The following is a 15396-nucleotide window of genomic DNA, read 5'->3' as shown; positions in this document are numbered from 1 at the left end:
CCACTGTTGTGTCATCTGCGAACTTGATGGTGTGGTTTGAACTATGATGGACAGTTCAGTCATGCATCAGCAGAGTAAACAGCTGTTGGTTGAGCAAACAGCCCTGGGGGGCACCTGTACTCAGACTGAGGACCCTGAAGGTATTTTTTTCCTTCAGTGACAGACTGAGGTCTGTCAGTCAGGATCCAGTTACAGAGTGTTCATGCCCAGTAGGTTCCAGTAGTGTGAGAGTGCATATGTCAGACAAGTCTTGTTTGAGGAATATGTTGAACTAAGAAAGATGCTGTTTCCATGACAGAAATTGAGACCCAAATATTATTACCTTCTTCACTATGCCGACTTGACTATGAAGTTTGGTCCACTTATACACACCTGGACGATGCATTTTGAAAGTAAGCACAGCAACTTTAAATATTGCATTAGGTCAAGCAAAAACATGAAAAATGTTACAGACACTTGCTGAAAGATATCAGTCATCATGAGCTGTGGTAGCATGTTTAGTCCTGAGGTCAGTACCATTGTCCTTGGTAAGTTTTGCTTCAGTTTTGTGTTTTGGTTAGATAGGCTTGAATATGCACTGTATGAAATAGAGATCGAACAGCAAGTGATATAACAACAGCAACATTTTACACTGAAATGGCCTGTTTTAAGACTTCATTAATTCCTGTCCTAAAAATAAAGCTTTTAAAGACATAATATTAGTGACCACAGATCATTTAAAATTAGCTCAGTATCACTGAGAATATACACTGAACAAAAATATAAACGCAACACTCTTGTTTTTGCTACCATTTTTCATGAGCTGAACTCAAACATCGGAAAATTTTTCTACATACACAAAATACCCATTTCTCTCAAATATTGTTCACAAATCTGTCTAAATCTGTGTTAGTGAGCACTTCTCCTTTGCCAAGATAATCCATCCCACCTCACAGGTGTGGCATATCAAGGTGCTGATTGGACAGCATCAATATTGCACAGGTGTGCCTTAGACTGCCCACAATAAAAGGCCACCCTGAAATGTGCAGTTTGATCAAACAGCACAATGCCACAGATGTCGCAACCTTTGAGGGAGCGTGCAATTGGCATGCTGACTGCAGGAATGTCTACCAGATGTCAGGGTCGGCCTCCCGCTGTGGTCCTTCCGTGCCCCTTCCCCGTTTGACCAGCAGGTGGTGCTGGTCATTCCGTCCTTCACGTCAGTCCTTGTTCTCCCCTATCTCCTGTCTGGTCTCGTGGCTCAATGTATTAAGCATATGCTGTCTGTTTGCCCCTTGGTCCTGAATTCCCTCTTGTCTTGTGTTCGAATCCCACCTCCTCTGTTTTTGTATTTAGCTCCCTGGTTTTTTCCTTTGTACTTGTTTAACCCTGGTGTCTGATTTAGTAATCGGTTTTGGTTTTGTTTCTTGTTCCCCTGCCTGTGTTATTCCTATGTACTTCCCTAGTGTTATATGCATTCTTGGTTAGTTCTTAGTTTCCCTGATTGTTAGTTTCTTTGAGTTAATTGGTTTCACCTGTGTCTTGTTTCCCTAGTCCTTGTTAATCAGTCTCACCTGCCCTGTGTTAGTCATTACCCCTTGTAGTATATTAGTTCCTGCCTTTGTTCTGTTCCCCGCTGGTTCATCGTGTCTAAGCTATTGTCTAAGCTCGTGTCTCTGATGTCTACGTTTGTCTGTGGTATGCCCTTGTCTCTGGTTTCCCCCATGGTTGTATTTTACTTCAGTGTCTTGCTTTTCTAGTTAGTTAGTTTTTTCATGTGTGTTATTTAGTCTGGTTTATTCCTCCCTGTTTAGTTTTGACCCCTCGTGGTCTTTTGGTTTTCTTTAGTTATCTGTTTGATTTAATAAACCCTGTTTTGTTTGCCGGAGCCGCAAGTGGGTCGTCTGCCCCTTATTTGTGCACCATGCCCCGTTCCCGTGCCCGAGATGCCCGCAAACCTGACACCAGAGCTGTTGCCCGTGAAATTAATGTTCATTTTTCTACCATAAGCCGTCTCCAAAAGCGTTTCAGAGAATTTGGCAGTACATCCAACCAGCCTCACAACCGCAGACCACGTGTGACCACGTGTAACCACACCAGCCCAGGACCTTCACATCCAGCATGTTCACCTCCAGGATCGCCTGAGACCAGCCACCCGGACAGCTTCAGCAACAATCGGTTTGCATAACTAAAGAATTTCTGCACAAACTGTCAGAAACCGTCTCAGGGAAGCTCATCTGCATGCTCGTCGTCCTCATCGGGGTCTGGACCTGACTGCAGTTCATCGTCGTAACCGACTTGAGTGGGCAAACACTCACATTCGATGGTGTTTGGCACGTTGGAGAGGCGTTCTGTTCACAGATGAGTCCCGGTTTTCACTGTTTAGGACAGATGGCAGACAGCGTGTGTGGCGTCGTGTGGGTGAGCAGTTTGCTGATGTCAATGTTGTGGATTGAGTGGCCCATGGTGGCGGTGGGGTTCTGGTATGGGCAGGCGTACTGTATGTTATGGACAACGAACACAGAGCATTTTATTGATGGCATTTTGAATGCACAGAGGTACCGTGACGAGATCCTGAGGCCCATTGTTGTGCCATTCATCCACGACCATCACCTCATGTTGCAGCATGATAACGCACGGCCCCATATTGCAAGGATCTGTACACAATTCCTGGAAGCTGAAAACATCCCAGTTCTTGCATGGCCAGCATACTCACCAGACATGTCACCCATTGAGCATGTTTGGGATGCTCTGGATCGGCGTATATGACAGCGTGTTCCAGTTCCTGCCAATATTCAGCAACTTCGCACAGCTATTGAAGAGGAGTGGACCAACATTCCACAGGCCACAATCAACAACCTGATCAACTCTATGCGACGGAGATGTGTTGCCCTGCGTGAGGCAAATGGTGGCCACACCAGATACTGACTGGTTTTCTGCCCCACCACCCCCCCCATAAAGCAAAACTGTGCACATTTCAGAGTGCCCTTTTATTGTGGGCAGTCTAAGGCACACCTGTGCAATATTGATGCTGTCTAATCAGCACCTTGACATGCCACACCTGAGGTGGGATGGATTGTCTTGGCAAAGGAGAAGTGCTCACTAACACAGATTTAGACAGATTTGTGAAGAATATTTGAGAGAAATGGGTGTTTTGTGTATGTAGAAAAATTTTCCGATGTTTGAGTTCAGCTCATGAAAAATGGGAGCAAAAACAAGAGTGTTGCGTTTATATTTTTGTTCAGTGTATATGTACAAAAAGACAAGTTACTTATACTCCATATAAGAACATAAGAAATTTACAAACGAGAGGAGGCCATTCGGCCCATCAAGCTTGTTTGGGGAGAACTTAACTAATAGCTCAGAGTTGTTAAAATCTTATCAAGCTCTGATTTAAAGGAACCCAGGGTTTTAGCTTGCGCTACAATAGTAGGAAGACTATTCCATACTCTAACTACACGCTGTGTAAAGAAGTGCTTCCTCAAATTCGTTTTAAAATGTTCTCCCACTAATTTCCACTTATGGCCATGAGTTCTAGTATTTAAACTAATATTGAAATAGCCATTTGGCTGAACAGCATCCAGACCAGTTAGAATCTTATAGACCTGGATCATGTCCCCCCCTTAATCACCTTTGCTTGAGACTAAACAGATTCAGCTCAGCTAACCTCTCCTCATAAGATATTCCTCTAAGACCAGGAATCATTCATGTACCCTTACGTTGTACCTTTTCCAAGGCAGCAATGTCCTTCTTATGGTATGGTGACCAAACCTGCACACAATGTTCTAGGTAGGGTCTTACCAAGGAATTATATAATCGTAGCATCACTTCCCTTGACTTAAACTCCACACACCTAGAGATTAGGGGTGTAACGGTTCACAAAAATCACGGTTCGGTTCGATACGACACAGTGGTGTCATGGTTTGCTATGTTTTCGATGCAGCAAAAATAAAAAAAAAAAGCCAGATAATTTCTTTGATTTTTTTCACTTTTTTATTTATTAAAACATCAAAAAAGTATGATCTTGTTTTTTTCTTTTACTTTAAACAATGATGAAGCTATCCTTCACCCATCTTCTGAGGTTTCTTTTTAGCAGCAAATAAAACAAAACCTCCTTTATAATCAAAACCAAAAAGCTCCTGATAAAATTTTTTTATGTAATTTTGTAGTAGTTATAAACTAATAGAAAGAAAAGAAATATTTTGTTTTTATATGGAACTCAGTTTCAATAAATTTTTAAGTTTTTTTTCCAGAAAGATGAGTGTGTGCACATTTTATCCACCACTCTCTTGCCATCACCCTCATAACTTACAGGGAAACCAAAGTGCTCCCAAACTCCAGAACTGTTGGTTATAGGAGGGTCCTCTATTTCTGGTCTGATAATTGCATTAACGTTACTAGCCATTTTGCAACGAGCTAGTGCAGCAAATGCCTGACTGACTGGAGTAGTGTTTGGGGGTGGGAGGGGCAGTCAACACGTTGCCTGTCACGTCGTTTGGGCTGCCTTGTTGAGCGTAGTAGCACTGAAAACATTATATTTTACACACTTTATTCTCTTTTATTTTTTTCAAATATAACCCTCTAGAGTCTAGGGGTAGGGAACACACTTTCACTGACTGGGGCATGATCACACATTTCATTCAATATCATAAACTTAATTCATGGCAAATAAATTATTTCTTATATATTTGTTTTGGCATTAAAGTCATCTTAATCTTAGTCTACTTTGTAAATATGTCAGATTTATGTAAAGTTTGTAATTTGACATCAAAGTATAGACATTGCAAAATGCAGCTTGGAATAATTGCAGACACATAATAAAAGTATATAGTAAGCAATGCTGGCAGTTTGTTTTGATCCAAGATATCTGATCAACAAAGTCTTGGCTACATGAAGATGACTAAATGGTATAGTTGCAACATTCAGTTGGATTTATAAATAAGAAAAACCGAACTCATGTCACTATTTCTGGCTCCTTTCATTGAATATGTAGCAACTTTCATGTGTATGAATGAGCCATTGTCACCTGGCCACGTCCCTCCCCCCCTTTTATGGCTCTGACTGGAATGTTTCTGGATTGCGTTTCACTGTTGCGCTGTTAATAAAATTACCATGCAAATGCGATTTGAATACGCGCTAATGCCGCTATTTAGAATGTGAATAGCGATCTTCGGGTGAGAGCGGTACTACACGCCCCCGATGCAGGTAAAACAAAGTAAGGTGACATGGTTTACTTTCTTGCCGATTTAACCTAATTTTAAAAACTTTAATACTTCCGACAATGGACGTTTTGAAAAGAAGACCGATTACGGATTTAGTCAGTGTTTTTTTCATGTTTCTATAATAAGATTTCAGCGAGTTATGAACTGAAATAGACAAGAAAGATACTCGGCATCGCTGACGATGCCGTCGACTCCAGAGGGATAAAAGTATTTTTCTGAATCGTTCGGTTTGTAATGCGTACCGAACCGAAAGCCTCGTACCGAACGGTTCAATACGAATACGCGTATCGTTACACCTCTACTAGAGATGTAACCCAACATTTTATTGGCCTTTTTTATTGCTATTGGAAGCATCAACATACACACCCGTGAATTCTCTGCTGTTTTTATCACCGCTGTCTATGTACACCCCCGTGCTAATGCTAAGATAGCCATGGTGAAGCTGCATGATGCCATCTGTAAGCAACAAAAAAAACCATTAAAACACTTTGGATCAGGTCTATGTTAACATTCCTGGAGCCTATAAGGTGCAAGCTGCACCTCATTTGGGACTATCTGACCACCTTTCTCTGCTCTTGATCCCAGCCTACAAGCCCCTGGCCAGTAGAACCAAACCTCAGTTTAAAACAGTGCAGGTATTGACTGCAGAAGCCTGTACAGCCCTACAGAACTGCTTTTACAGGTCTTTGAACACCCAGACATTGGGCACTATACCACTACAGTCCTCTCCTACATCAATTTCTGCACTGATGATGTAACAACTGAAAAACAAATCAGAGTGTTCCCTAACCAGAAGCCCTGGTTCAATAACAGGGTGAGAGAGCTGCTCAAAGCCCGGGACATGGCACTACGATCATGAGACAAAGTGGAGTATAGGAGAATGAGGGCCAATTTACATAAAGGCATCACACTGGCAAAGAGGGAGTATAAACAGCGCATTCATGATAACTTCAATAACAACAAACCCCGTGCCATGTGGAAAGGAATAAAAAGCATTACAAACTACAAGCAGAACAACAGTATGCAATCCTCACCTGACCCCTCTCTCCCAGATCAATTAAATTTTTAGAAACATTTTACAAACATTTTTTGCCCGTTTTGAAGACTGCTCCAACTTAAACTGAGGACCAGATCCGGACAGCAACACCACTCCCCTAGAGAGTGACCAGCCACTGACTCTCCAGACCTATCAGGTAAAAAGGGCAAATAAACTCTAAAAAAGCAACAGGACCAGATGGTGTTTCAGGACGAGTGCTGAAGGCCTGTGCAGAACAGCTCAGTACAGTTTTTACAAAAAATTTTAACATGTCACTACTGCAAGCCACAGTTCCCGTCTGTTTAAAAACTGCTACAATCATCCCCATACCTAAAACCTCAGCTATCACAAGCTTGAATGATTACCGGCCTGTTGCTGTCACACCAGTAGTCATGAAATGCTTTGAGAGTCTGGTATTGCCTTACATTAACCCCTTGGGACCGGCGGTCCCGCCGGCGGGATCTGACAGAATTCTCGCGAGACCGTTTAAATAACTCCGCGAGTTTTTGTCATATACACATTTTAAAAATACCCTCAGAAACTTTGGACAGTCTACTTTTCAAATATATATAGGTAGAAACTAAATATATTTTTACAGCTTCGTGATACGAATAGAAAGAACAAGAGTGACTGACTTAAGCGTCTGCGTCTCGAAGCGGCTCTGATCACCCACCCACTTGCAAATCGCGCTATTTGCATGATAATAACATGATAATCCGACAGTTAGTATTGGGTGAAGAAATATGTGAATACGCCCATTGTGACCGAAATAAACAAGAGCACATGTCTGGGTAGTGTTTACACTGATCGGCTACAATATAGCACACGGATACGTCTCTGCCGCTGAAGCTTTGCGCCAGTGTTGCCACTTTCAGCAGCGAAGCTCATACCTGTGTTCATAGCTCAGTGGGCTAAGCCTGTGTGCCTGTAATCACGTGGTCGCCGATTCAAACGCAGCGTATTTAGAACGTGAATAGCGATCTTCCGCTGAGAGCGGTCCTAAATGCTCCCGACGCAAGTAAAACAAAGAAAGGTGACACGATTGGCTTTTTTGCCTAATTTTAAAAACTTTAATACTTCTGACAATGGAAGTTTTGAAAAGAAGACATATAACGGATTTAGTCAGTGTTTTTTTCATGATTCTACATAATGATTTCAGCGAGATATAAACTGAAATACACGAGAAAGATACGCGGTCGATGATGCCCTCGTCCCCAGAGCGTTAATAATAGCCACTGCATCATATTTATCGCTTTCTATATTTATATAGTCACAGTTTTTCATTTTTCATTCCATCTATCAATAAACTGTGAAAGGGATTTTATTGGGCAGGAGGTGGAGAGGGTAAACAGCTTCAAATTTCTGGGGGTACACATAGCGGAGGACCTGACTTGGAGCTTGAACACCTCCCACTTCATTAAAAAAGCTCAGAAGAGGATGTTCTTTCCAGGGCTGTGGAGTCGGAGTCGAGGAGTCGGAGTCGAGGAGTCGGAGTCGGAGACAATTTTGGGTACCTGGAGTCGGAGTCGGCAAAAAGTTAACCGACTCCGACTCCGACTCCTACTAAATTTAAATGGGAATTAAAAAAGTAAGTTGAAATGTCCCAATTCACAAACAGTCATAATGAACTACTTCTCTGATGTAAGAATAAAGCCCAATGCATGCAGTGCATAATGTTACCACAAAACGAACATGTCAAGTAACCATGAAGCATGCTTTTCATTGACTGTATGCGTCACTATATGGGATGTAATGCACAGGTAAGGTGCGGCACTGCTTTCCATTGTGTCGTGTTCCACTGTTACAGGGAACTGTGAACCTAGCCTAAAGCCCCCCATACATTTACAGATGCACTGGCGATTTTTCGGCCGTTCAACGAGTCATCATGCGTCAAACGCCTGAAAAATCATCTGGTGTGTTCTCAGCTCCGTCGGCTCCCCTTCGCTATGCGCTAGTGAAGGGGGCCGAAGGAACCGAGAACACAGATCTCCCTACCTGTCTCCAGCAGAGGCTCGTTCTGCTGATCAGCTGGCCGGTGAGTGACACAATGCACTAAACTTCCGGCTGGCTGACAGAGGAGACAGCCACTGCAGCAGACAGAGGCATCACATTACTTTGGATGGGGGCGGTGGTCGAGATTTTCGGCAAGCTGGATCTGCCCGTCCATGTGGACACCCTCAATCTGCGGCCGCCAATCAATTGCCGCGATTGTACACGCACATCGGTCGGTGGCAAAATCCTTGTTTTCATTGTGTTTGTCTTTAACCTGCCATTATAGTAGAGTGTTGGCTTCCTAGCCAGTAGTTCTGTGGTGAAATGACATGTATGTTGCCTTCCTTTCCTTCAATGGATGTAGAAAATACATTAGCATAGTATATACATACAGAGGAGTCGGGGAGTCGGAGTCGGAAGATTTAGAAACTGAGGAGTCGGAGTCGGAGCATTTATCTACCGACTCCACAGCCCTGGTTCTTTCTGAGGACCCTCAAGTGTAATAATCTGCCTCGGGAAGTTCTCATAAACTTCTATCATTGCACTATTGAAAGCATCCTCACTTACTGCTGCACGGTGTGAATTTCCAGCTGCACCACTGCAGAAAAAAAGGACCTGCAGCGGGTTGTCAAGACAGCTGAGAGGATTATCGGCTTCTCATGGCCAAGCCTGAGTGACATTTACTGGGACCGCCTTTTTATACAGGCCACAAAAATAATGAAAGACCCCTCACACCCAGGATACTCCTTTTTTACCACTCTCCCCTCAGGCCGATTAAGAACCATCAGGACTCGTACCAATCGGCTGTATAACAGCTTTTTTCCTAGAGCGGTGGACAGATTGCAGAAAGCATAATGGCCCCCCACTTTTTCCCAACACATACAGACATGTGTATCCCTTACTGTCTTCTTCATGGACTTTGTGCAATAACTCATATTTTACTGCCATGGACCTGTGTAATACTTTACTCCTATGTGCAATATTGTTGTTTTTATACTAATTCTTGCCATAATATGTGCATATGTAGTTAATTAAATTTTGTAGATATTTACAGTAGGAATGAATGTGTGAAGAGTATGAGTGAATGTTTTTCTGAATTATGTTTTAAGAACCTGCTAATGGGATTGCACCAAACAGAGTTTCATTGTATGACATACAATGACAATAAAGAATCTATCTTTATCAGCTACCTTTATTTCGGTGGAACCCATCAAGGTTATAATAGTTTTGGATTTTTCATTATACTGTAGTTTAGTTTTATTTCGTTTTGACCTTTTTTCCCTCTAATTTAGTTAGCTTTAATTAGTTTTTAGAGCAGGTTTGCTAGTTTTAGTTAGTTTTAATTTTTTCTAAATGCTAAGTTTTAGTTTAGTTTTTATTAGTTTTAGTATTAGTTTTTGTTTTTTCATACTTTGGGTTATTTGTCAGGTGCAGGATTCAAAAAGATCAGTAAATATTGTATAATAAAACTCAACAAATGATACATTTTAAAAAATGTATTCAGTTACTTTTGAACAACCAATCATCCACAACAACCAACAGTCTACAAGATAGCAGCTTAAGTGCATAGTCGTGTAGACATCCCAGTCTCAATAAACATGTTTACCAATGCATCCTCCCGCTTGTGGTGTTTCTGCATATTTACTAACCAGCAGCTGTTTGGTCATCGGTGAAAGCAGTCCATTATAGTTGTCTCCTCCTTCCCGGTGCTACCTGGCCGGGATGTTCCTTCTCTTTCGGGGAAGCTAATCAAAGAGGCTACTTGGTCAAGGTACTCGCGATTAGCCGTCTAATGCAAGCTTCTCAAGTGGACTTTCAGATTTGTGGGTTTTTTTCCCTTGAGAAGTATCCCACATATTTTGTCACCTGTTTCTACAATGCACCTGCTCTTATCTGTCTCGCTGTCATAGTCAAAGAAATTCCAGATAGGACTCTGCCGCCTTCTCCCAACTTTTGTCGTCGCCATTTTTCCAGGTAACGCCGACTGTAAAGAAGAAGTGATGGACAGAGAGGTGCCGTACGGTGCCGCCAGCTCACGTAAAACTGCTAGAGCGAAATAAATCGATTTCATATCAATCCAAAAGGCTTATAAATAAATTGACAAAGACGAAAACGAAGGACATTTCATCTATAATTTCAGTACGTTTTAGTTAGTTTTGTCAACGCACAATACAGTTTGTTAGTTATCATTTTTTCTTTTAATTGTGGTTTTTACTTATTTCAGTTAAAGAAAATCTTTTTTCAATTCTAGTTTTCATTATTTCATTCGTTTTCGTTGATGATAATAACCTTGGAACCCATAAAATATCTGTAGTTTTTATTTCTGCTCCCTGCATGGATTACCTTACATTTATCTATGTTAAATTTCATCTGCCAGGTATCAGCCCAGTCGCTAATTAAATCCAGATCCCATTGTAGCCTCTCCGCTGCTAGATCAGTATCTGATACACTACCCACCTTGGTGTCATCTGCAAATTTAACCAGTTTACCGTATGCATTGGTATCAATATCATTAATGTAAATAGGAACAATAGTGGTTCCTAAAATTGAACCCTGCGGTACCCCACTATGAACGCAAGCCCATTGTGACATTGTGCCTCTAATAACTACTCGCTGCTTCCTGTCAGTTAACCAGTTTTTGATCCAAGCTGCTACAGTTACTAAAATCCCTGCAGCTTTGAGCTTAAGCAAGAGCCATTTGTGGGGGACAACATCAAAGGCCTTTTGGAAATCTAAGTAGATCACATCGTAGGCCTTTTTGTGATCAATTTCTCTTGTAGCTTCCTCAAAGAACTCAAGTAGATTAATTAAACAGGATCTACCTCTCCCAAATCCATGTTGGCTATCCCTCAGAATGTTATTTGAATCCAGGTAATCTACCATTTTCACTTGGTTTATAGCTTCCATTATTTTTCCAGTAATGTTAGTTAAACTGATTGGCCTATAGTTTGCTGGATTACTTCTGTTCCCTTTTTTGAATATGGGCGTTATATTAGCATGCTTCCAATCAGAAGGTACCACACCTGCAGATAACGATTTCTGGAATATTAACGTTAAAGGTTGGCTAATAATATCCCTCATCTCTTTTAAAACTATAAGTAAGATATGCCATCAGGGCCCTGCGATTTATTTATTTTGAGCTTAGCTAGGCTTAGTACCACATCAGCCTCAGTTATAAATATATTGGTCAAAGACGACGCTATATTAATACTAAATGGTGGTACGTTACTCATGTTCTCTACTGTGAACACCCGTGTAAAATAATCATTAAACTCATTTATTATATCAATTTCATTTTTAATTATAAGGCCCTTACTATCCTGCAAATTAGTGATTTCAGCTTTTAGAGCTCTTTTGCAGTTAAAATATTGGAAGAAACTTTTATTGTCATCCTTAGCCTCCAGAGAGATGGATAATACCGCTTCTTTCAAAAAGATTTATGACCCAAAGGTCAAAAAGGTCACGGGTCAAAAGTTCACTGGATGGGCGGGTCTGGGGCGTGACGTCACCTGGCTGTGAGCCAGCAACGACCAGTGACGTTGGGAGAGGTTTAATTATTAATTATTATTTATTTATTATGATTAAATAATTACTTATTAATATTATATTTATTTATAATTAATTATTATTATTTTATTTTTATTTGAGGAGAGTGAATTGTGTGCTTATGAGTGGGGTTTGTGGGAATAGCCCCGTGCTACGAGGGTGCCGAGGACGGAGCTGAGGACGGGGGGCTGAGTGGGTCGGTTACCTGATGGAGTGTGAGCGTACGGTGCCTGTGGAGCGGTACCTTGGGAAGGTCCCAGTCGGTCCAGCGGAGCGTGTACTTGGGCATAGCGCAAAGGACTCGGAGGGGGTGCCTGTGGAGCGGTACCTTGGGAAGGTCCCGGGCTTTGGAGAATCCGCAAAGGACTCAGAGGGGGTGCCTGTGGAGCGGTACCTTGGGAAGGTCCCGGGCTTTGGAGAATCCGCAAAGGACTTGGAGAGAGCGATGCTGGAGAGCTGTGAGCTGAGAGTTGTGCTGCGCGAGACTGAAAGAAACCCTGTGAGAATGAACAAGTTGGAGCTAAGAATGAGAGGAGGAGGAGGAGGGTCTGGGTCTGACGCTATCCTCCTCCAATGAATGCTTAGCGGCAGTTTGGGGGTTTGTGTGTTGACACCCCGTGCAGCAGCAGCAACAGCTTGGCCTTGTGTGGTAGCGGTTTTCAAGTTTGTGTTTTTCATCATGCAGCCGTTGTATTACATCAGCATAGTTCAAATCCCGGTCAAACTGTAATTTGGGCCACACATCAAATTGGACATTTTGTATTTCAGTAAATTTTGTTTGAAGTTTTGGTTTTTCCCATGCACCTGTTATATACATCCCCGTAGGTCATCCATAATAATTTGGGCCACACATCAAATTGGACAGTTTGTATTTCAGTAAATTTTGTTTGAAGTTTTGTTTTTTCCCCGACTCGCCCGTTATGTACATCGTCTGTGCAGTTAAAAGAAATAGACTTAAGAAAATCAGATAAATCTTGACAGGCCGTATATTTCTCCTTAAAGAATCCTAAGAAGTAACCAACCGCAGAAATTTTTAGTATGCCGAGCAGGGTTTCCCTCCTTTGGTAAAGAGACACAAGTACCCCCCAAGTATCATTAAGGTCTTACCCCCACTGGAAAGAGAAAACTACACGGGACTTGCATAGTTTACCTCCTTTGGTAAAGAAGCACAAGTACCCCAAGTATCATCAAGGCCTTACCCTGTGTGTCACGCCCCACCAGCAGGCCGAGGAGAATATAGTGAGCTTCGCGCGCTAAGCCCAACACTAATTTTTAAAAAACACAGACATGTCTGGCACTAGCGAAATGAAAGATTCAGCCTCACCACCTAAGATTCAGCAGGAGCAGGAGGAGGCTGTTATGCGGCCTCCGGGGGCTCCCAAGAAGCAGATTCCTACGAGGCATAGACGGGTACTTTTGATGCAGCCGTCTGGAGACCTGAGAGTTACCTGGGAGCTGCCCAACGGAGATAAAGTGGTCTGCCTCTTTGACAATGTTGCGGAGGAACTACGCATCTTTCAGGTCACCGGAGATGCCGCAGACCCGGGGAAAGATGACGCGCATCTGGCGTGTTTTTCTGAAACGAAATGGGGAAACTTGAAGACTATCGTTATCCCGATGATGAAGGAGAGCACCGACCCCGACTTTCAGACAGACACCGGCAGAATGGAGATGCACTATAGAGATGCTGCCAGTGGTAAACATCGGAGCACCTTTATGAAGTGGGACGCGACCGGGGAGCTGGACAAGAGAATGGTGAATATATGGCAGCTGCCTAAATGCGACTGTTGTGGAATGAAAATTCCGTACATGATTTGGATGCGGCTGATTGAAGAAAAGAGCGATTACTTCCAAGCGCTGTTCAAGGACAGTCAGGCACGTAAGGAGATGCAAAAACCTGCACCGTAAGGATCACCCCCCTCCCCTCACCCTCCGCCTGTATATAAGTGGACGCCTTTACAAGCCCTTTCACAAACACCATCATCACCATCATCATGGCAGCAGCAAATTACAGCAACAAAGTATTCTCCGACAACGACGAAAGCAGGGAGAATGAGGCCTTTTCACCCCCTTCACCAGCAGCAGCATCACAGGCCTCTGATGCTGGAGAGCTCCCTCCGACCCCTCCACCGACACCGGCCTCTGATCCTGGAGAGGTCCCTCCGACCCCTGAGATCTGCACGCTTCTCTCCAGACCCGCTTTGTGCAGAGGGATGCTCAACTGCATAAAAGCCATGATAGTGGGCCTTTTAGCCTCAGTCATCAGGAAGCATCAACAGAAAAACTGCTACGGCTGCGAGGTGGATCATCCCAGTCAAAGACAGCACCCTTGCCTGTTTCCCGCGGGCAGGAATTACTTTTACATACACTTTGACTCTGTGCTGAGTGACCTCTGGACCGACCGGCTGACACCCGCCTTGATTCACGTTCTGGCGACCCTGGGCATCCAAGCTTCCATCGGCAGGTTGGAGGGGACCGTGGAAGCTATCCTGTATGATCTACGCGAGGCCCGCGACGGAATGCTGGAAATCAGTCGACTGGAACAGGATCTGTTTGAACAGAACCCAGCGCTTAAGCAGATCCTGGAAGAAGAATTTCTGACTCGTTGGGAGGCCCAAGACTAAAACAAAAAGCAATTTGTAATGGGGAACGGTATCGGCTGCGCTTTACGGCGGTTTATGTTAAATGTTTTTTTAGAAAAAGTTAGTCCACTGTTGTTGCATGCTATCGATAAAAAGAATAGCGATTGTCGGGATGATTATACTTGTTGCTGCTTTCATAGACTGATATTTGAGATTGCTCAAGTCGGAGAACATTATCAGCGGGGAATAGTTTTACTTACTCAGCCGATGGCAGAGAGAGAAGGACAATCGTCAGAAAGTCTCATACGCGTGTGTCTATCTTGTATTCCCGACGATGAATTTGACTGTAATCACATTTTTGTATTTTATGCTTTAATCGTAGATGTAGTTGCCTTTAAATTTCATAATAAGCAGCCTTTCGATGTTAATCAGATGCTTTCTACTCTGCATACATGCATCGCTGAAAAGGCCTCTATACGGACCTTACTGCATGTGACATCGCTAATCTACCTCAACAACTGTCACGGGTGTAACTAATTGTATGCCCTTGTAATAACGTTTTTAAACTATATCTTTCACAAAATGTGTGCCCTTGTAATAGCGTTTTTAAACTATATCTTTCACAAAATGTATACCCCTTGTAATAGCGTTTTTAAACTATATCTTTCACAAAATGTATACCCCTTGTAATACAGTTTTTAAACTATATCTTTCACTAAATGTATGCCCTTGCAATAAAAGTGAGTTGAATAGCTTTGCAATAGTCTTTTTACTCTTTTCTAAACTCTACACATATGGGTTAAATGCAGAAAACACAATTTCATTAATGTGTTCACTCACTGTCTGTCAACAATGACAATAAAACCCCCCTCCCCAGACAGCTATAAAACGCAGCATCCTCGCTCTCACCCCCCACTCGCTGTGTGAAAAGCATGTCTGTTGCCAAGACTAAAGCTCGTGTCTTGAGCTGTACGTACTATGACCCCAGCCACCCGGGGTCATACGGGGGTGCCTCCAGACTGCAGAGAGCCGTGGAGGA

General features: G+C 42.8%; 1 protein-coding gene across 2 annotated transcripts in view; it reads right to left on the bottom strand.

Moving 5' to 3' along the window:
* Positions 1 to 15396, bottom strand: part of klhdc8a (kelch domain containing 8A) — a 164447-nt gene that overhangs the window by 105111 nt on the left and 43940 nt on the right. Inside the window, exon 1 of one of the 2 annotated variants that reach the window (XM_072715779.1) lies at positions 11981 to 12102. The exons of the other annotated variant lie outside the window; for it this stretch is intronic. The gene's annotated coding sequence lies outside the window, so the exon portion shown is untranslated. Of the gene's footprint in view, positions 1 to 11980; positions 12103 to 15396 lie in introns of those variants that run through there. 2 annotated transcript variants of the gene reach the window in all.

The sequence above is a fragment of the Paramormyrops kingsleyae genome, chromosome 8 (genome assembly GCF_048594095.1).
Source record: "Paramormyrops kingsleyae isolate MSU_618 chromosome 8, PKINGS_0.4, whole genome shotgun sequence".
NCBI lineage: Eukaryota > Metazoa > Chordata > Actinopteri > Osteoglossiformes > Mormyridae > Paramormyrops > Paramormyrops kingsleyae.
The sequence above is the reverse complement of the archived record's forward strand: the minus strand, read 5'-3'. Positions and strand labels throughout refer to the sequence as shown.